Source organism: Cydia strobilella, chromosome 12 (genome assembly GCF_947568885.1).
Source record: "Cydia strobilella chromosome 12, ilCydStro3.1, whole genome shotgun sequence".
Taxonomy (NCBI): Eukaryota; Metazoa; Arthropoda; class Insecta; order Lepidoptera; family Tortricidae; genus Cydia; species Cydia strobilella.
In genome coordinates, this window is record NC_086052.1 from 3,469,535 (window position 1) to 3,491,725 (window position 22,191).

Consider the following 22,191-nt stretch of genomic DNA (forward strand, 5'->3'; position numbering starts at 1 on the left):
TTTAGTTTGTTTTATATACTAGAGCTATATAAATGAATTACAAACATATATATACCTCATGTCATTGTATTTGCAAAGTTTCATTACAATCCAACAGGTAGTTTTAAAATGAGAAAGAAACTCCGTTTGTATGGGAAGGTGAAATTCGGCCGAGCTTGCCGGGGACTAAGGTCCGGCTACACCATAAATAAAACTACAATCAGTTTTGACCTGCTAGCATGAGTTGCGTTCTCGCGCGCGACTCCATACATCTAGCGCGACTTCAAGAATGGAATCGCGCGCGAGAACGCAACTTATGCTAGACCGCCAGTACTCAGTAGCAAAAGCTGTGCAGGTGAGATGTTTAAAATAATCTAAGCAAAACTTTATTGACGATAGATGAAGAGGATAGTCGACGATTGCTTTTCTATACAAACGTAGTCACCATTTTCCTTCCTGGATATTGACATTATGGTAAATTAATTTTTAACAAGCAGAAACGTCTGCGATCGATGCTATTAAGCTTAGAGTAAATTTAAAAGTGGAAAAATTACTGCCTTGGGTGAGACTTGAACTCACCAGAGGCCGTGAGTTCAAGTCTCACCCAAGGCAGTAATTTTTCCACTTTTAAATTTATTATGGTATATAAATTTATTGTATATTAACCATAACTATGCCCCTTTTTTTCGATGTTTTAATTATTATAAGAGTTATAAAGAACGAAAAACAAATTCCATACTTACCTACCAAATTTTTTTTTTATATAAATAATTTATATCCAGAAAGGAAAATGGGGACTATATTTGTATGTAGAAGCGGTTACGTGCCGTCCTGCCGTCGTCCCCTTAGTCTTAAGAGCATGTTCATATAATTTTTGACCGCTTAGCCACTTCGGTTACTGACTGTAAAGACACCAGCAAAAATATATTTATGTGACCTTAGCCAGAGCAACGTAGCACATATTTTTGAGCGCTACAGTGTACAAGACAATATTGCAAGGGACAGGACACAGATACAGACGCGTGTGCATTGCGCTTCGACGCGAAATGTCTTTAAAATCACTCAAAAATCGGGCAACAAATATTACGAAAGCATGTCTTGTAGGTGGGGTCCCTTTGTTTGACATACTCGTAATTATTGAAAGTCATAATGTAATGATTGTCATATTATCATTAGTCATAATTCTGAAACCGTTAACTTTTCAGGATTTTCCTCGGGTTATCCTATAGATAGGTTAGGTTAGGTTAGGTTAGGTTTGTTTTATGGCAATCCTGAAAAGTTACACGTTTCTGAGAAAAACCAAATTATGACTAATGATAATATGACAATCATTACATTATGACTTTCAATAATTATGTCAAACAATAGAGAACTACGAGTATTTCTTACATTTACTATTTAACAAAATTAACGGAACCCTCATTTCCCGTTAACAAAGAGAGCATTTGAGTGATTTTTTATAAATTCAACCGAGCCTGACCCTTGTTAGCCGGTAATGGGTGATGTAAAATGGTAGGTGATATAAAATGTGAGCGCCTGCCAAATTTCGACGAGCAAAAACGTTTGATGTCGAAATGTACTTATGGTGGTGGAAGGCGCTCAATGAATAATAATGTAGATGTTACGTTACGGGGAAGGAAACGTGTCAAACGTGATCATGATATAGTCAACAATCTATCGACGAACGACTTGCGAATAAGGCTTTTAAGTGGGCTTTTCCTAAAGTAAATACTGAAAACCCGATTCTCACAGATCCTGGTGTTTTTGGGTTCAATATATACTCAGAATCACTAGCATATTCCTAATATATATTATATAAAATAAAATAAAATTATATAAATCCTGATGATAAAAATTTTTTTTTTAATGAAAATTGTACATTCCACTGCGTCACGCACATACAAATGAAAAAAGATCACACTGAAACGTGACGTAATGGAATGGGCATTTTGGGACATCTTTTTAATGGCAGGATGGATTTTCCTGTCGATTCTGAATAGAATGAGCTCAAGAATGTCCAGATTTGAAAGAATCAGGTTTTCAATATATATTTTAGAAAAAGCCCAGGTACTCTAAATGAAAATGGAAGAATTGGTGTTTATGTTTAATGTTTTTAGGGCGCCGCCGCCGCCAAACGAATAAATGTACCTTTATTAGATCCATATCATTGATTGGAGTGGAATCTTGATAATACCTAGAGGCTATGTTCAGATATTTGTGAACACCTCGGCCGCTCCGATATATCTGACGGCTATACAACTTCACTACATATTTAGTATAAAACAAAGTCGCATCCTGTTGTCTGGATGTCTGTCCCTATGTATGCTTAGATCTTTAAAACTACGCAAAGGATTTTGATGTGGTTAATAGATAGAGTGATTCAATAAGAAGCCGGGGCGAGTCGCTAGTATATTATAAATACAAGGTAGGTAGGATCGGGCCTAACAAGGTTCATCGAGAAAGTTTCAATTGAGAGCAGTTCAGTGAGTTGAACACAATTTAACAACATGAACCTGCTGATTCATAAGACATTCTCGTCTTTACTAGAAGTTTCTTAGATAACATGATCTCGAGATACTTTATAATATAAAGTTTATATAAATATATTGATTTAGATTTATTTTAAGTAAGTGGAATCATAATTTATTATTTACAAATCTAAATACAATTACAATGCCAATTATTAAATTAAATGAATAAATTACAAAAAAAAACAGGCAACATAAAAGCACAATAACAACTAATCAAATAACCCACCCCGGGTCATTCCAGGCGCAAAAGTTCCCAACACGCTTGCTGCGTTTCCGCGTTGAACCGCAATAGATAACCTTTGCACCAGGAACGACTCGGAGCGTGGATCCAGACCTCTCTCACGCAAGCGACTCCCGAGCTCCCTAAAGAAGGCCCGTGCCTCCGAGCACCAACACCCAGTGGTCTCCACCGCGAGTGGAACAAACAAATAATTACCCAAGCACGCATACTTTTCCCGTTTTCTAAGAGCGGCTATCTCAGCAGCAGCAGCTTTATATAAATATTAAACAACCAGTTTCTGGCTGCGAGTTTGTCTGCGTAGAATTATACAGATTTGTCTCGTCGAATGTTCCCTAAAAAAATTCAAATTCAAAATGTTTTATTTGCAAATATAGGTATAGTTAACGCTATCTCTACTGAGCTCGTTCACTTACCTGTACTAACAATGGCATTCTGTTAAACAAAAGAAATTATTTATTTTATGAGCGCGTGGCCTTTGTGATTAGGCGCGTGGCCATTGTGTGTGAGCCTCAGGCACAAAGGCCAGCACGCGCTCACACAAAAGAAATAATGGCTTTTGTTTAACAGAATGCCATTGTTAGTACGTAAGTGAACGAGCTCACTGTAGAGATAGCGTTAACTATAGTACATACAGTGATGGTAATCTTACAATAAGCGGTGTCGCCATATCGCTGCCCCAGCAATATTACAGAGTTCTATGTTACATTTTCAAGATAGTTGAAATTCGACTTAATGTCACTATGATAAAGTTCAAATTTCAGTTCGATAAAAGTGAAACATAGAACCCTGTAATGTAATATTGGGGCAGCGATATTTGACCAACAACCTGACTGTTACAGTTAGACATCAGTTACTTTCGCATTTATAATATTACAAACAGTGTGAAAATATAATTTTGAAACTGACACGGGACTTCGCGTACAAACTTACGTTTATTTATGGCCTGACGTTTCGAACGTGACGTTACGTTCGTGGTCACAGGCAGACCACCTGCCTGCCACCTGGCTGGCTGCCTGTGACCACGAACGTAACGTCACGTTCGAAACGTCAGGCCATAAATAAACGTAAGTTTGTACGCGATTAAGTCCCGTTAGTTTTAAAATTATGAGTGAAAATCGTGTTAGTTTAAATCAGTATTAGTGTAAAAATAGTATGAAATACTATGATTTAAAGGAAAACACAAATTATATCCAATATGGTGCTAAAACGGTGCATTTCTAGGGGGAGGGGGGAGAGCTAAAATTAATTACAGCACTTCATTAGGCCTAAGTGCCGTCTGGGCGTCTAAAAAGATTCTATTAGACTAAGAGCCCGCTCAGTAAGTTATTTCGTAGACTACTGCATAAATCCATACTAATATTATAAATGCGAAAGTCTGTCTGTCTGTCTGTCTGTCTGTCTGTGTGTTACCTCTTCACGCTTAAACCGCTGAACCAATTTAGTTGAAATTTGGTATACAGATAGTTTGAGTCCCGGGGAAGGACAAAGGATACTTTTTATCCCAGAACTCACCCCTCAAGGGGGTGAGAGGGGGGTGGAAATTTGTATGAGGAATCAATAACCGCTAAACCGATTTAGATGAAACTTGGTATGGCGATAGTTTGAGCTGTGGGAAAGGATATAGAATAACTTTTATCCCGAAATCATCCCTTAAGGGTGTAAAAAATGGGGTGGAAATGTATAGTGTGACCAATTTGGGGGTGAAAAATGATGGATTAAAAAGCAGATAAGAATTAAGGTACCCAAATTACTAATTCCACGCAGACGAAGTCGCGGGCAAAAGCTAGTATATAATAGATTTGGTTTTAGGAAGCGTTTACGAAGGCGAAGGTTACCATACTTATAAATACCGGTACTAGTAGAGCAGTTTCAGGTGATAATGTGAGCACACTGGACGAGAGCACCAATTTTTTTCAGGTACTTGTTAGGTCTATAGCTTTAAGTTTTTGATAGGAACCAATTCCTCCGTCGGCCATCTTTAAAAAAAGCGGACAAGTGCGATTCGGACTCGCCCACCGAGGGTTCCGTACTTTTAGTATTTGTTGTTATAGCGGCAACAGAAATACATCATCTGCGAAAATTTCAGCTGTCTAGCTATCACGGTTCATGAGATACAGCCTGGTGACAGACAGACAGACGGACAGACGGACAGCGGAGTCTTAGTAATAGGGTCCCGTTTTTACCCTTTGGGTACGGAACCCTAAAAATTAGTGGTTTTGTCCAGCGTGTCCACATTTACGACACTCTGCCCCACTATACGAAAGATTAATATATGTCACGCAGACAGCATGTCATAACTATTGTCAACTATGGATGGAAAAGTTTCCTCAAGCTATTTAGCGTAAACTCACTTATCTAAATCACATTTACCTACTCATTCGTGGATTCACAAACTTTATTACAGAGCTAACGCGAACCACGTTCGACGTGTTGCCTCTCAGTCGCACTTGTAAATTCGTACGTAAGTGTGACTGAAAGGCCGAGTTTGCCGGGGACTCCTTTCCAGCAAAACCTTATTCAATAGGCGCTCCTCTACTAAAATACTATCCCAGGACACCTCTAAGTTGCGTTCCACGCCATATCCTACTACAAGATTGTATGTTTACCCCTAAAACATCTAAAATCCATGAATATATAGTCTCACAAAATCCATCTAAGAATTCCGTGAAAATAACCAGAAACAGAGGCTGCTCCGTGCTTTAATTTATTGCGATCTCGAGGAACTCACAGCAAACTCAACAAACTCTTAATACCAGCACCACACTTTGCTGTATTTGGCAAATATTCGTGTTGCATCCCTTTTGTTTTGTATGTCAAAGGAAAGAGATGCAACACGAATATTTGCCAAATAAGGCGAAGTGTGGTGCCAGCATAACTGTCCATCGGTGGACTTTATGCCTTTTATAATAAGGTTCACGAACTGTCAGTTAACAGTTAGTGATGGTACAACGGGTTTCCGTTCCTCCGTATAAATAGAATGTCGTTTCCATTTGCACAATGCTAGAAATTAGAGGTTCAGTTAAAGGATATATTTGGAATCGGAATTTGTTTTATTATTACGCGGGTCAAAGGTCTTTGGGAATTGTTTTGTAGTTACGAAATATTTGTACTCGTTTCAAAAAGCAATTGAAATTGAAGAGATCAAATAAGGTTGGGGTAAGATTAAGGGTTTTTATGAGGGATAAGATGAAAAGTCGTCCGTAATGCTTTGGCATACGGAATTTTTTTTGTCTTACCCGTCATAAAAACCCCTTTAATTTTACCCCCACGCACCCTAGATTATTTTCGAGCATCTAGGATCTAATCGCAAGTTAGATATCCAGTCTTAGGCCCTGATTAGTAAAACATAGCAAACCTTCGTTTTGTCCCTTTCTAACAAACACAAAAGTCAAAAGGACGATAATGACAAACGTTTATCTGTTTGTTACACTTAAAAAGCGTTTATGAATAACGCAAAACATTTACTGCCAGCGACCCGCTAGGAGGGTTCTCTGTCCGTAGGTGCTTTTGGCTATGCGGTTTTCCCCGTGTTATCGGCTACGCTTGTAGCGCGTAGTGCGTAGCTCGCGCTGACACGAACACTAACTGCCGTAGTAATTCACAACGACGGGACTTAATATTTTTCCAACCGGAATTTTTGTTTCAGTTAATTAGTTGTATAACTTAGGTACAAATATGAAATCCAAATCTACAATGTCGTAACAAATGTTTAAGTACATATGTAGTATGTAGGTGTGGTCTTGGACGGCGCGCTAATGCGTCAATCCTGACGGAATTAAAAATCCAGTGTTTATCAGCCTCCAGCGGATCCTTAGCTACTTTGGACACGTGGCCAGACGGGAGCCGGACAACCTTGAAAAGCGCATTATGGTTGGCATGGTAGATAAAAGACGGAGTAGTGGATATCCACCAACCCGCTGGGTAGACACTGTAAAGAAGCCCTGCCAGGGATCTACACAGGCGCCTAATATCAGGACGGCGGAAAATCGTGCAGAATGGAGAGCCTTGGTGCACAAAATAACGACCTCATGTGGTCGCGAACCTCAGCCAGGAACCGAGGAAGAAGAAGATATGTAGGTATAAATGAGAAAGATGTGAAGGTATGTAAATATATATTGACCCATGTCCAATTGTCCATTTACCTGACCATTTCCGTGCTTTTGAAATAAATTTCCCACACGTCCATTGCGAAAAACGTTCGGGGATAAATTGAAATTTCCCACTACTTAAACACGGCTGTTTACGATCGGCATCAATTAATTTACTCGATGTCGAAGCTCGCAGTTGAGAATCAATTTGCTGTATTTTCCAAACGGTTATAGGTCATAACAATTTTTAACCGACATACAGGATGACCTTAGCCATTGGACAAACCCTGAAATCCCACGTAGGGTCTCGCCCCTCTATCGCTAGAATATGCAAGAGCGATAGAGGCAGATAACGAAATTTTGATTTTCGTGTTTCGCGGTAGGCCCCCTTGATACCTATTCGCACTTTAAAAATCTTGATTGTTTACTAATACGATGGTGGCCGCTTTCGGACAAAAGTAGCGCCTGGTGTCCGTTGGCTTACTGGCGGTGGACGGCATTCGGAAGATCGCGGGTCACTTCTGGATGAGACTAGCCCAGGTCCGGGACAGGTGGCGTACTCAAAGAGAGGCCTATGCGCAGCAGTGGGCGATAAAAGGCTGATATGATGATGAAGCTTCAGTTCTCTACACGATGGCCCAGCGTAGGTCAGTCTAAGGGACGCAGTGGAATGCGATAGCAATATCACTTGCTCCCTTCTAACGCATTAATGCGTCTATTGGACTGGCCTATGCTGGGCCATCGTGTAGAGGAGCCATGACACGATACTCGCAGAGCAATGAGGTTCTGTCAAGGTCGTGTTATAATAACAAACCAATTTGAGATTTTTAGCTTGAAATCGGCTGTTTATTTTCGAAAAATTAATAATTCATACTGTATCAGTGTTCAAAAAGGTCGTAACCGCCTATTCGATTGCACATGACGTAACATTCACGAAAACTGAATATTAATAACCCCGATGCGCTTAAAAACAATTTAATAGGTCTCTTTCGGCCAACTTAATTTCAATTTATATTCATATTGGTCCGAATCTCACTGATGCAGGGATCCTATTGCCAACGCTGTCCTAGCTTTGGCCTCTCATCATCATCATCATCATGTCAGCCGATAGACGTCCACTGCTGGACATAGGCCTCCCCCAAGGCTCGCCACTCCAACCGATCCTGTGCCGCTCGCATCCACCGAATTCCCGCGACCTTCACCCTTTGGCCTCTATTACTTCGAAACTTAACTAGTCTAGTTAATCTTTATCTTTTCATACTACGACGGTGGTAAATAAGTGCAAGGCTACGGATAAGCGCACATTGAAGCCGCGCTCGCAGCTAAAGAAGGGGGGTCTCTATTGTTTCCCATATAGTTTTAAGTCATAATGTATTGTTTGTCCACATTTTCGTTAGTCATAATTTAGTTTCTCTCAGAAACGCGTAACTTTTCAGAATTGCCATAAAACAAACCTAACCTAACCTAGGTATCTATAGGATAACCTGAGGAAAATCCTAAAAACACTAACGGTTTCAGAATTATAAAATAACTAATGAAGCGCTGGTGGCCTAGCGGTAAGAGCGTGCGACTTTCAATCCGGAGGTCGCGGGTTCAAACCCCGGCTCGTACCAATGAGTTTTTCGGAACTTATGTACGAAATATCATTTGATATTTACCAGTCGCTTTTCGGTGAAGGAAAAAATCGTGAGGAAACCGGACTGATCCTAACAAGGCCTAGTTCACCCTCTGGGTTGGAAGGTCAGATGGCAGTCGCTTTCGTAAAAACTAGTGCCTACGTCAATTCTTAGGATTAGTTGTCAAGCGGACCCCAGGCTCCCAGGAGCCGTGGCAAAATGCCGGGATAACGCGAGGAAGAAGAACTAATGATAATATGACAATCATTACATTATGACTTTCAATAATTATGTCAAACAAAAGGACCCCTAAAAAAGGGACATGCAAGTGTCCGACCCGAGAGTTTGGATTTACAGTCATGAGGGTGAGTTTTCTACGATGACATTTAACTTTTTCGGATTTCGTGGTCACTTTTATATTAATTTGTATAACCCTTTCAACGTCAGAACTCTGCTACAAGCCACTATATGCCGTAATGGCTACAACTCCAAGCTTTTAGAACCACTAAAAGCTTGGAGTTGTAGTTGAGGTATCTAAAAATCCTGACAGCCGCGAAGTTCTTGCGTAACCCTGACAAAGGACGAAAAATTATAATGCCGGCTGTACATACTTTTCGAGAGACTCCGAGAAAGGCCGAAAACGAGTGTGTACAAACCGAATGAATCTAGGATTGGGTGTGAGTGGTGGGGGGAACTGACAGTGACAGAACGGTTTAGTCTTATGTATCTTTCAGTAGGATTACCTAGCAGAGAAAGCGATATTATTGTTTGTCCTTGTCACAGTCTTACTTTTTTAGGCTTCCGTACCCAAAGGGTAAAAACGGGACCCTATTACTAAGACTGCTGTCCGTCTGTCCGTCTGTCACCAGGCTGTATCTCATGAACCGTGATAGCTAGACAGTTGAAATTTTCACAGTTGATGTTTTCTGTTGCCGCTATAACAACAAATACTAAAAAGTACGGAACCCTCGGTGAGCGAGTCCGATTGAAATTGAAATTGAAATACCCCAACCAATCATTTTGTCGCGTATGTTCTGGCGACGACCTAGTGAAGGTCGCGGGAATTCGGTGGATGCGAGCGGCACAAGATCGGTCGGAGTGGCGAGCCTTTGGGGAGGCCTATGTCCAGCAGTGGACGTCTATCGGCTGACATGATGATGATAATGATGATGATGATGATGTATGTTTGTCCGTCACGGACGCATGCGTATAGCTCATCTATAGGATCTTGCCATCTATGTGCTCTCTCCTCGTTTCGCTCTTACTCGTTTCGTCACGCCCTTCTCCGAGCGGTGCCGAGACTAGGTGAAAGGCTCTCGACGAGTGTATACAGCGGGCATAACGTGTCAGAGGAATTCCTGACGTATGGCAACCCTAGTTACAGGTGACTGTACATAAGGCGAATGATCGCTAACGGTTGAGAATTGAGAATGTATCCGGTTTCGAACACGTTTCAACAAATTCCATTATAGAATTACGTTGATTACTCGCGGGTTTTTCGCGTATTATGAACAATTTTGATTATTTCTTTATTTGATTAACACGGTTATTCATTGTTTGTATGCGCTTTTGTTTATTTTGTATGGGTTAAGCTAATTTCGTTATTTGATTTTGAGAACGTTTGGCCATTATAAAAGCATCAAAAACTCTTTTCAATGCGTGTTCTCGTTTATCGTTTCGTTTCGTTAAATCGGCCTGGATGTCACAGTGACAATAGTATATTATGAGGTCTAGCGACTTTCATATTGATTGTCACTATGACAAGGTACGAAATGGGTCATAAATTAAAATCTTCGACCGTACAGTCGCCATCAGATATATCGGAGCGGCCGAGGTGCTCAAAAATAACTGAACACGCACTCTAACGCCTTGATAATAGAGGCGTGTTCAGATATTTGTGAGCACCTTGGCCGCTCAGATATATCTGAAGGCGACTGTACATCGACAAAGGCCGGGACGACCGATGCTACGATATGTCACGTGACTATTTCCATCTAAATCCATACATTATTTAAGTTTCTTGACGTTTTTAATGTTTTTATATCAAAGACTGTAATCTTGGCTAGGCCTCCTGGAAAAACACTCGCTTTCTAAAACGTTTTTGACCCAAATATAAATTTCAGAAATTATTGAATGAAATACCTAATCGAATCGATTTATCACATTATTTTCACGTATTTTTCGATTATTCGACTATCGTTATTTTGGCAAAATCGTATTGGCTATATGCGAGGATGCGAAAGTTTAAAGCGGTAGGTAACCTTGGCAAAAATGTGAACTATCGCTCTAATTTATCCCATAGCTGACAGGCGAGCGCCGGTGTCGCGCACATGGCCAGTGTCCCACTAGAATTTAAACGAGATAAAATTCCTCTGGTCACCAGCACTAAAATGTAGGTAACTACTTTAAAATAACTTCCAAAGCGAGATTTTATCCCTCGAGATAATCTCGACAAGGAGTCCATTTCATAACAAATAGCCTGACCACGACTGCCTTAGCAGTGTCAAACTAGGGAATGCAAACCGGTTTTTAATTGTATGGAAAAACCGGTTATTAACCGAAATTTCATACAAATAAAAATCGCCTTCCTTCCTTTTCCTTTCGCTTCGCTTCTCGCTTTTTTCCTTTGTATTGTATATGATATATATTTCGTTTTTTTTTGTTTATTTCGTAAATAAAAACGGGTTTGCAATCCCTACTCAAACTGACATATTTACTAACGTCTGCGTAACTTACTTTCTATACATCTCGCTCGCACTAATATGCGAGATGCATAGGAAGTAAGCTACGCACACGCAAGCACACCCGGATGAGGTTGAGGTTGTAGCCGTACAGGGCGTTCTAAGAAGGAAATTTACGTTTTCTCCACATAAACCAAAAAAACCCGGCCAAGTGCGAGTCGGAATCGCGCACGAAGGGTTCCGTACCATTACGCAAAAAACGGCAAAAAAATCACGTTTGTTGTATGGGAGCCCCACTTATTTTATTCTGTTTTTAGTATTTGTTGTTATAGCGGCAACAGAAATACATCATCTGTGAAAATTTCAACTGTCTATGTCAAGGCTCGGAACCGGTTTTTTCTTTATACAAAAAATACCCGTACTATTACGATCTTTTTCGTTCTTTGGTTTATTATTTCATTTTTAATTGGACAATCTTATAATACGAAATTGTTACCTAAATACACGATTCAGTCCTACGTAAAGAGTATAAAATAATTAAAAATATTGGACTATTTCGGAGTTTTGAAAAAAACCGGTTCCGAGCACTGAGCTATGTTACTATCACGGTTCATGAGATACAGCCTGATGACAGACAGACAGACAGTGGAGTCTTAGTAATAGGGTCCCGTTTTTACCCTTTGGGTACGGCTAAAAAGCTCAGGAATAGCGATCAAAAACCAATTACGAACATAACAACTACCATAGTCTCCAACTCCCAGCAAAGTACAGAAGTTATGAACTTATCATTTAAAATCAACGCCGCATATAATTAGCTCAAAACTAGTTAAGCCCAATTAGTAAAGACTTTATTTATAGTTGAGAGTTTCCGGCAAATTCAGTGCGCGTTGATTGTATTAAGACTCTTAGGAAACTTTGTCCGGTTTTGTTTATGCAAACTGTCCGAATATTTGCGAAAACTGAATGAACATTTTAATAAAACTGAGATGTGTGAATAATACGGACCTCTAATCTCTGTCAGTGTTTTCCCTAGTTTAGCGCGGTAACCTAATTGTTAATATATCAATCCATACTAATATAAATTAAAATATTATAAATGCGAAAGTCTGTCTGTCTTTCTGTCTGTGTGTTCCCTCTTCACGCTTAAACCGCTGAATCGATTTAGATGAAATTTGGCATATAGATAGGTTGAGTCCCTGAGAAGGACATAGGATAGTTTTTATCCCGAAAATCATCCCTTAAGAAAGTAAAAAGCGGGGTGGAATTGTGATAATTAATGAAGTGCCTGCTAATTTGTGTGCATAATATGCTCAAATTGAATGATTGCTATGAGAATTTTTCCAGGCGCTATACTTACTTTAGCTGCTGTTACTAAGTCCACGCAGACGAAGTCGCGGGCAAAAGCTAGTATATTCTAAGGCCCGAGATACACTTGTAAGTCTTACTTACGTAAGTCGGGACAAAGCTATTTGTTAGAATGAGATAAAGATATTCATCTCTCATTCTGTAGTATAGCTGTGTCCCTACTTACGTAAGTAAAACTTACAAGTGTATCTTGGGCCTAAAGGGGCCCACGGAATATAAGTCCGCTGGACGATATCGGCCTGTCAGTTAGAACAAAATTTTGTCAGTTCCGATTAACAGGCCGATATCGTCCGGCGGACTGATAGTCAGTGGGCGCCTTTATAAACATATCGATTTTTCCTTTTTAGGGTTCCGTTCCCAAAGGGTAAAAACGGGACCTTATTACTAAGATTCCGCTGTCCGTCTGTCCGGCTGTCTGTCCGTCACCAGGCTGTATCTCATGAACCGTGATAGCTAGACAGTTGAAAATTTTCACAGATAATGTATTTCTGTTGCCGCTATAACAACAAAGGAACGTAATACGGAACCCTCGGTGCGCGAGTCCGACTCGCACTTGGCCGGTTTTTTTATTGTGTGTCGTACCACAAAGTACAATCTATAAATTGTACAGACCGATGTCTATCACTACGAAAAATGAACTGGGATCAACTCTGGCCAACGCGGGATTCGAACCCACATCTTTGGCTAGCCGGTCCAACGTGCTATCAATTCCGCCAGCTGACCATCCGTCATTCACAGCGAATTTTGACATTGTAATAGTGACACGTCACTAGCGACATCTGTATACGCAAACCGCAACGCAGCAACCTCTCGGATGCCTTTAGTTGTTTTGAGGTATTGTGTCTAGAACGGCGTTAAAAATGTGTACAAATATGTATCCAGCCCGCGCAGCATGGTTCCCCTATCACTAAGTCCGTCACTTTCGCACTCACATACTTGTTAGAACGTGACAGGCATGGTGATAAGTGTGTGATAAGCGTACCGTGCTACGACCCCTGGCGTTAATTGTCAATTTAATCTTCATGCTTTCAGGCAAAGTTTTATTTTGACCGGCTTACGCCCTTAATTTAGACGTATGAGACACATTTTTGAATACGACGTATGGCGTTCCATCCATTCCATACTTTCCATACTAATATTATAAATGCGAAAGTCTGTCTGTCTGTCTGTCTGTCTGTGTGTTCCCTCTTCACGCTTAAACCGCTGAATCGATTTAGATGAAATTTGGCATAGAGATAGTTTGAGTCCCGGAGAGGGACATAGGGTAGTTCTTTCCCAGAAATCATCCTTTAAGGGGGTGAAAGGGGGGGGTGGAACTTTGTATGTGAAATCGATAAAACGCAGATTGGATAAAAAATAAGCTACCCAAATTGCTAACTCCACGCAGACGAAGTCGCGAGCAAAAGCTAGTGTTCAATAACAATGAGGCACATACTTTTTGTATGAAGATTGTTAGTCTCTATTATTAACTTGTGTGTGATAAAACTTTTTAATTTGTCTGTGCGATTAGATATTTTGAGCACGTCGCCGTGACTGAAAATGGTGGACGTGCCGGCAAGCGAGACTTTAAATTACATTTTACGGTAATATACGAATTTTGAAATCATTTCATTGAACTGCCTTTAATGGTGGTTATTTTTATTAATAGGTTTTTATTAAAATCTTTAGCGAACCGAAAATAACGTTATACCTACAAGTTATGTGTATATGTATACGTGTTGCCTCCCTGTCACACTTACGAACGAATTTACAAGTGCGACAGAGACGCAACACGTCGAACGTGGTTCGCGGTAGGCCCTCTGATCCTCTGATTTCCATATTAATATTATAAAAGGAAGTCCGTCTGTCTGTCTGTCTGTTATTTCTTTTACGCTTAAACCGCTGAACCGATTTAGTTCAAATTTGGTATAGAGATTGTTTGAGTCCCGAGAAAGGATATAGGATAGTTTTTATTCCAGAAATAATCCCTTAAGGGGGTGAAATTTTGTATGGGGAATTGACAGCAAACTGAATAACAAACTTATAGTCGATAGGAACTGTCCCGCCCACGCGGTGTAGGTAGCACGGCTATCCCGCTGGTGCACGATTTAATTAAAATTTTGTATAGAGATAGTTTGAGTCCCGGGGAAGGACAAAGAGTAGTTTTTATCCCAGAAATCATCCTTTAAGGGAGTGAAAAGTGGAGTGGAAGTTTTTATAGGGAATCAATTTAGATAATGGACATACAATACTAATTCACAAAGAATTAGAGCCGGTGCGGGCCAACCGTAGCACTGAATAATTCACGGACGAAACGGGGTAATTGAACTTCTATAGGGAATACCCTATATAATATCTATTTATTTTAAATACAGAATACTGTATTTAAAATAAATTGTTTTACACCTTAATTCATAACTGACGTAATATTGTCTTCGGTTACCGCGATAGTTACTCATGAAATAAAACTATGAAAACGGATTATATCGCGTATATTTAATTTATAATACATCCCGACGTTTCGAACTCTTTACAGCGTTCGTGGTCAACGGGTGACTGAGGAAAAATTACAAAGTGCAAAAATACCCACATACTAAAATAATGAACAATCGTAGACTACAAACTTTAAGGCTGGTTGTACATGCAAAATCGGTTCATAAGGCTAGTTATACACTACAATTATTTTCAAGTAATATACGCGATATAATCCGTTTTCATAGTTTTATTTCATCATAACTGACGTTTAAACACCTGCCCAAAACGCAGCAAAGCTCAAACAGCTGTATCTATTAAGTATTCTAATTCGGTGACCACAAAACCACACGGTTGGCGCATCCCGACTAATGCCTGTTTCGTGTGGTCACGGGCCGGCTGCAATGCCAATACACGAATGCTTTTAGGCTTTTCATAATACGTACCTAATTGGCATTTGTGCGCATTTTCAGAAAATATGTTTTTTTTTGTTAATAAAGGTGATTTTATTGAGTTAGTCTAGGATTAGCTTCGAATGTGACTTTATTGAAATTAGTGCACCTTGCATTGGGATAACTTCGACAACGGTATGTTAGAAATAGCTCAACATTTTACATGTTATGTATATTTTTCACCATCTTCATTTATCTTTATTTAGCTCTCACCTGAAGTAGACATGCTTACTGTAAATTCAATAACATGGTCTATGTCACAAAACTATAAACTGCGATGTCATAAACTGTCAAAAAAGGTGTTAATTTCACCCCTAATTATTTCGAAACAAGACCTCGCAATAGATATTTCAACCCCAAATGAGTAGTTGCCGCAAAACATGACGGTGCCTGTCCAATAAATAATATGCGAGGGATTTTCAAAGGGTTTTTACATGCAGGTCGGACCTCCGATGTTTTGCCTGTCATTAATTACGCATTCTGAAACTCTAGTGGAAAAAGGGTACAGGTGTCATACGAGTTGTATGAAACTTGTATCTGTTTCCATTGGATATGAAGAATTATGAATTCCGCTCACAGGAAGCGGCTAGGGAATTTGGACGCCTACCACGAAGAATTGGGAGGAAAAATCCAATGCTTGTTACGCTTTTTGAATAGTTGCTCGTTAGTTTAAATTCAACTTGGTAATAGGTTAGGCTTCTCTTGAATTAGCGGAGTAATATAGTTTTCATGCGTAACATTTAATAGGTTCAATTGAGGCCCGTGGCAATTTCATCAAATGGGGTCAATGCGGCCTGGTGCTCACGGTTTTACAGCCAAATTGTGACCTCTCAAACCAGAGGCTCGTGACATCGTGGCCGTTTTACCACCCTCACACTGCGGAAGTGTGAGGATCAATGCCTTGCCGTCGGCGGGCGGTGAAAACAGCTACCGAAATTTACATTTTATTCACATGTGAGGCAAAGTAATCAAATGCAAATTTTGAGTTGTTTTCTTGTGTTTGCTGGTAGAATTGACTTTTAAATGATGATTTTGAATGATAAATATTTAATAACATTCATTTTGTATCGACTTGTTTTGATTTTGTTTGATATTTTACAGTTAGTATTTTCCTTGTAATGGTGTAGTGAAAAAATGTATGTTTCACTCGGTGGCAAAATTTGTTTAACCCTCGTGCCTTGAAACCCTCGTCACGCTCGGATATCAATATTAGCACGAGGGGTTAAACAACAATTTTGACCCCTTGTGAAACAAATAACTACTTTCCATTACCAAACGTCGCTGCGTTTCAGCGGCACCGTAACCAAATGGAAGGCAAAGAGGCATTATTTATGAGTCGTATGGAAATTCGCGGCGGAATGGGATCGTAATGTTTGATCGTTTCCGAGATAATGGCCGCGCGTTACGGACGCCATTTTTCTCATTATTTGCTTTCCATCTGCATAACTGATCATTTATTTGGGAATTTTGTTTTTGTCGCGTTGTTTAGTGCGTTGTTTATGTGTTCACCCCCTTTGTTTGACATAATTATTGAGTCATAATGTAATGTTTTTTCTTTTTTATGAAATAGGAGGCAAACGAGCAGACGGATCACCTGATGGTAAGCGATTACCGCCGCCCATGGAGACCCACAACACCAGAGGGGTTGTAAATGCGTTGCCGGCCTTTAAGATGGGAGTACGCTCTTTTCTTGAAGGTTTGAAGGTCATATCGGTCCGGAAATACCGCAGGCGACAGTTCATTCCACAGTTTAGCTTAGCATTGATTGTCATATTATCATTAGTCATAATTCTGAAACCGTTAACTTTTCAGGATTTTCCTCTGGTTATCCTATAGATAGGTTAGGTAAGGTTAGGTTTGTTTTATGGCAATCCCACGCGTTTCTGAGAAAAACCAAATTATGACTAATGATTATACTTGGTTTCGTCCTCTATATTAAAAAAAAATATATATTATAGGGACATTTACACACAAATTGGCTAAGTCCCACGGTAAGCTCAAGAAGGCTTGTGTTGTGGGTACTCAGACAACGATATATATAATACTTATACAAATACTTAAATACATAGAAAATGTCCATGACTCAGGAACAAATATCTGTGTTCATCACACAAATAAATGCCCTTACCGGGATTCGAACCCAGGACCACACACACACAGCACACACACACAGCACACGCACACGCAGCTTCACAGACCGGTCGTCAAAGCCACACAAGCAAGGTTAACATAGTATCGCGTAGCGTAGTTTAAGTTTTTTTAATACAACCGTTGATATGGAAACTCCTTTATAATTATAAGTTTACGGGAAAAAATTCATTCTTGATACAAGCTTTTATCGCTGACTGTACTTTTTTCCCACAGGCAACCAATACTTATCGAGACAATTCTAAAAACCCCAAACACAGCTTTATTTCTTATATCACAGAGTTCCTATGGCCACTTGTCTCCATCATCAGATCAGCTCGATGGTATCATAATATTGCATTGTCATCCGATTTACATATATGTATGCAAATCTTCAGCTTCAATGGAAGTCGGGAACTGGTCTTTAACTTGCAAGATTTGACCCGCACATACATGTATACATACGTAGGTATATTGCAAGTTAATAAAAAGCTTGTAATAAGTAATATTCAATAAATTAATCTCCTTTTAGCTCGTATATTATGCATAGGTCATTAGTAAACTAAGGAGGATCATTAACTGTAACGATGTAATGTGATATTGATTGATGACTACGGATAATTTCGGCGGGCCGTAAAGGTTCCGTTCGGATTTAGACTACACCAGCAGTACTGCGGCGCGATATTACTGCCCAGCAGAAAAGCAATTTCATAGGTATTTTATTTTAAGGTTACAAATTTTGAAACAATGTCAAGTAATGCAGAAGAATTATAAAAAAAAGATACAATATAATTTATCTGAAGTTATAGTTCTCCCCTCATTTTCATTTTCCTATTGACTGCTATTATATTGCACACAACTGTACGTGAAACTAGCGCAATAAGAGATGTTTTAGAATAAATTGATCAATCAACAAAAAAACATTGTTGATATAGTTATTTGTGCAACAAGAGAGGAAAGTTGGTTTTTCTTGCGAGTGTTTATTTTGCTCTTCGCTCGCTTCGCTCGTGATTCAATTATAGAATCTTTCGCTTTCTCGGGACTCAAAAACACGAGATGTAAAATAACTTTGCTCTACCGCTTTGTTAAATAACCGTACCGTACCGTACCGTACCGTACCGTACCGTACCGCACCGTACCGTACCGTACCATACCATAAAAAAAATGTAATAAAAGTATGAAGTTCATGGCCTTCACTAAATTAAAAAGCTACATTGTTTCACTCCCTGGAGTGAGGAAAGTCGCACTTTCCTTACCTCCTATTATCCTAACAGTGGGATAACATTATGTAGAATAGTTTATTATCACTTACCTTTCACTTTCAGGAAAAACACGACAGGAACTCACTCTGTTTTCAAACACAAATAAAAGATTTTCAGTTCACAAAACCGTTCACTTTTATTCCATTCAAGGATATTTACTTCCACAAAACACTAAAGACGAAAACAATACAAACCTACAAGGAATCTAACCTCAAAATACTTTCACTTTCACTGAACTCCCGATTTTTTTCACAAAAAAATACGAAATCAAAGCACAGCTCGTTTTTAACAAGAAATAACGAGAAAATAAACGTAATAATGTACAGATATAGTTTTAATTAAAAATAATCGTGAAGGAGAAACGATCATTAATGTTTGTTGTCAAAACTGTCATTTGTTCGACGCCACAGTCAATACGCATGCGTTTTAGGAAAGACCTAATGCGCAGGTCTGTCTTGATGACGATGTTATTGGAAATTGTGCTTTAAGTGTATGGGATTGGGTTTTTATTTCTTTGTTGTAAAGTATGATAGCGGAAATCTAGTAGGCTAATACAGCATGGAGTTAAGTTAAAAAAAGTTTTACATTCTTACTTAAATAATACTAAACTTAGTATTCGAGTATATATTAAATTCACGATATGTTATTTTTAGGGTTCCGTACCTAAAGCGTAAAAATGGGACCCTATTATTAAGACTACTATCCTGTCCGTCTATCTATCCGTCTGTCTGTCTGTCCGTCTGTCTGTCACCAAGCTGTATCTCATGAACCGTGATAGCTAGACAGTTGAAATTTTCACACATGGTGTATTTCTGTTGCCGCTATAACAACAAATACTTGCTAATGCAAGATCCTGTATTTGTTGTTATAGCGGCAACAGAAATACATCATCAGTGAAAATTTCAACTGTCTAGCTATCACGGTTCATGAGATACAGCCTGGTGACAGACGGACAGTGGAGTCTTAGTAATAGGGTTCCGTTTTTACCCTTTTGGTACAGAACCCTAAAAGATAAATTTATCCCAATACTAGCAACAACTATTATCGAGTTCGTCGAACTTTGCACCGATTTCAATAGATCAAAGTGTAATTTTATTGTAAACGTTAAATTTTCATAGAAATTCGACATTAATGATGCCACACTTTGTCATTGCAAATACCGTGCAGAGTAAGCTTGGTCCTACTCTATAGGGTCACCCCACACTAGCGTCTTTTGAGCGTCGGCGTAATGGAAAATGGCGTCGCTGCGTAGTTGGGTCAAAGTTCTTTTCGTTGTCTTGTTTTTTGTCCCCAAAAAATGTGACTCGTGTGTATTATTAATCTACAGCTAGAAATACATGCAATAGCACTCGACTTTATTTATTTATTTGATACTTACTACTTACTGCTGTGGCGCGACGACCCGAAGTGGATCTTGGCCTCCGACACCATGCTATGCCCAAAGCTGTTTCTGTCAGTTGATTTATTTGATAAAATACTAAAATACAAGCGTGACAGAGTGGTCAGAATAGAAATGAAAATAATTTTGGCCCAGTTACGCTAACGTTGCGTCGAGCAGTAGCTGTAGAGTTGACTAGACGACGACGCTCGGGAGACGCTACTGGGGGGTGGCTCAGGGTTGCTGTATTCCATTGATGAAATATAAACTTCACATACTGAGAGTGTCCAAAGCCTTAATAAAAACCAGATTAAATATATATATACGAGTATATTATATACATATATAAACCTTGCATGGAAGGTGAATAGGTGATTAAGGCGATAGGGGGCGGTAAAAGATAAATAATTGGACAGGTTAATGGTCCTTTTGACGTGTATCTATTGTTATATTTTAACAGTCACGTTAAACATTAGTCAACCGCATAATAAAGGCACTGTAAATTCTTAACACTTAACTACTTAAATTCGCTGTATTTTTTTAGTATTGCATCTTAAGCTACGTAAACAAATTACAGACCTAGATATACCTTAACCTATTGTAAGTACAAAGTTTCAGGGCAATCTAGATAGTCGTTCGATATTCCTAAAGTAGAGGATATTAGTAATACAAAATATCCAACTTTAGCAGAGTAAACTTCTCAAAATTTACAAATAAGAGCTCACAATTCAGTGCTTCACGCGGTTTTTCGTAAACGACCATCAGAAAAAAAATCATTACTAATTTAATTAGTCCTTTTTCTAAAATGTACAACGATATTCCTAAAGATAAGAAGACGCTCTTACTGGAACAAGTACTCTTTATTTCTAATAATGAGCGTAAAATCTTAAATGTTGTCGGGAATATCATCAATTTTACATTATTTCGACTTTTCTTGCAAGAACGCTCTTAAGATGAGAGCGTAACTACGTTTGTATGGAGAACAGTTGAAATTTTCACAGGTGACGCTATAACACCAAATGAGATACAGCCTGGTGACAGACAGACGGACAGATAGACGGTCAGACAGACACCAACTGTCCTGTTTGAGTTAGTAATAGGGTCCTTTTTACCCTTTGGGTACGGAACCCTAAAAATGCTCTGAGCAGACTTAAAAAGGGGTGCCACCTTAGACATTTTTTTTTACACATATACACTACGCCTCTTTAAAGTGTAAATTACACGAACTCCAATATTCAAACTCAAAAACCAGCGCGCCCTCATTAATATGCAAAATTCTCTCAGAAAAGAAAATTAAGAGTTCAAAATAATCTCATGGACACTAATTACGAGAGTGATTTATAAGAAAACTTCTCGAAGAGAATCATGTTAGGTACCTTACTGTCTGAGTTTTAATTAAATTTTCAACAAGTTTCTCGCCCCTAATCGGCTGGTCGTTTAATAATTTTGATGAAGCCAGGATATTTCGCTGTCTGTTGTAACATAGAAAGGAATCAAATCGGACGCATGCGGGTCTCGTAGTAATCGGTGATCAATTGCGCAATTTTCAACCAAAAGGGTACTTATTGTCGCTTGCCAGTAAGGCGCTATTTCCATATAGCTTCAATTAGAATTCAACCTTATCAACAAGCGATAATGTGGTACCTTTTGGTTGAAAACGTCACAATTGATCATACATAAAAAAAACCGGCCAAGTGCGAGTCGGACTTGCGCAAGAAGGGTTCCGTACCATTACGGGAAAAACAGCAAAAAAATCACGTTTGTTGTATGGGAGCCCCATTTAAATATTTATATTATTCTGTTTTTAGTATTTGTTGTTATAGCGGCAACAGAAATACATCGTCGGTGAAAATTTTAACTCTCTAGCTATCACGGTTCATGAGATACATCCTGGTGACAGACAGACGGACAGACGGACAGACATACAGACGGACAAACGGACAGCGGAGTCCCTTTGGGTACGGAACCCTAAAAACAAATAGCCACAACCGAATACAGAACCTCTTCCTTCTGAGTTGTT

At 39.2% G+C, this 22,191-nt stretch overlaps 1 protein-coding gene across 1 annotated transcript in view; it reads right to left on the reverse strand.

Annotated features, from left to right (window-relative positions):
* The window catches only part of LOC134745926 (putative polypeptide N-acetylgalactosaminyltransferase 9), a 326,047-nt gene extending 306,988 nt beyond the window's left edge, over positions 1-19,059 (reverse strand). The window contains exon 1 of the mRNA XM_063680044.1: positions 18,844-19,059. The gene's annotated coding sequence lies outside the window, so the exon portion shown is untranslated. The remainder of the gene's footprint in view (positions 1-18,843) is intronic.
* Positions 19,060-22,191: the final 3,132 nt, after the last annotated feature.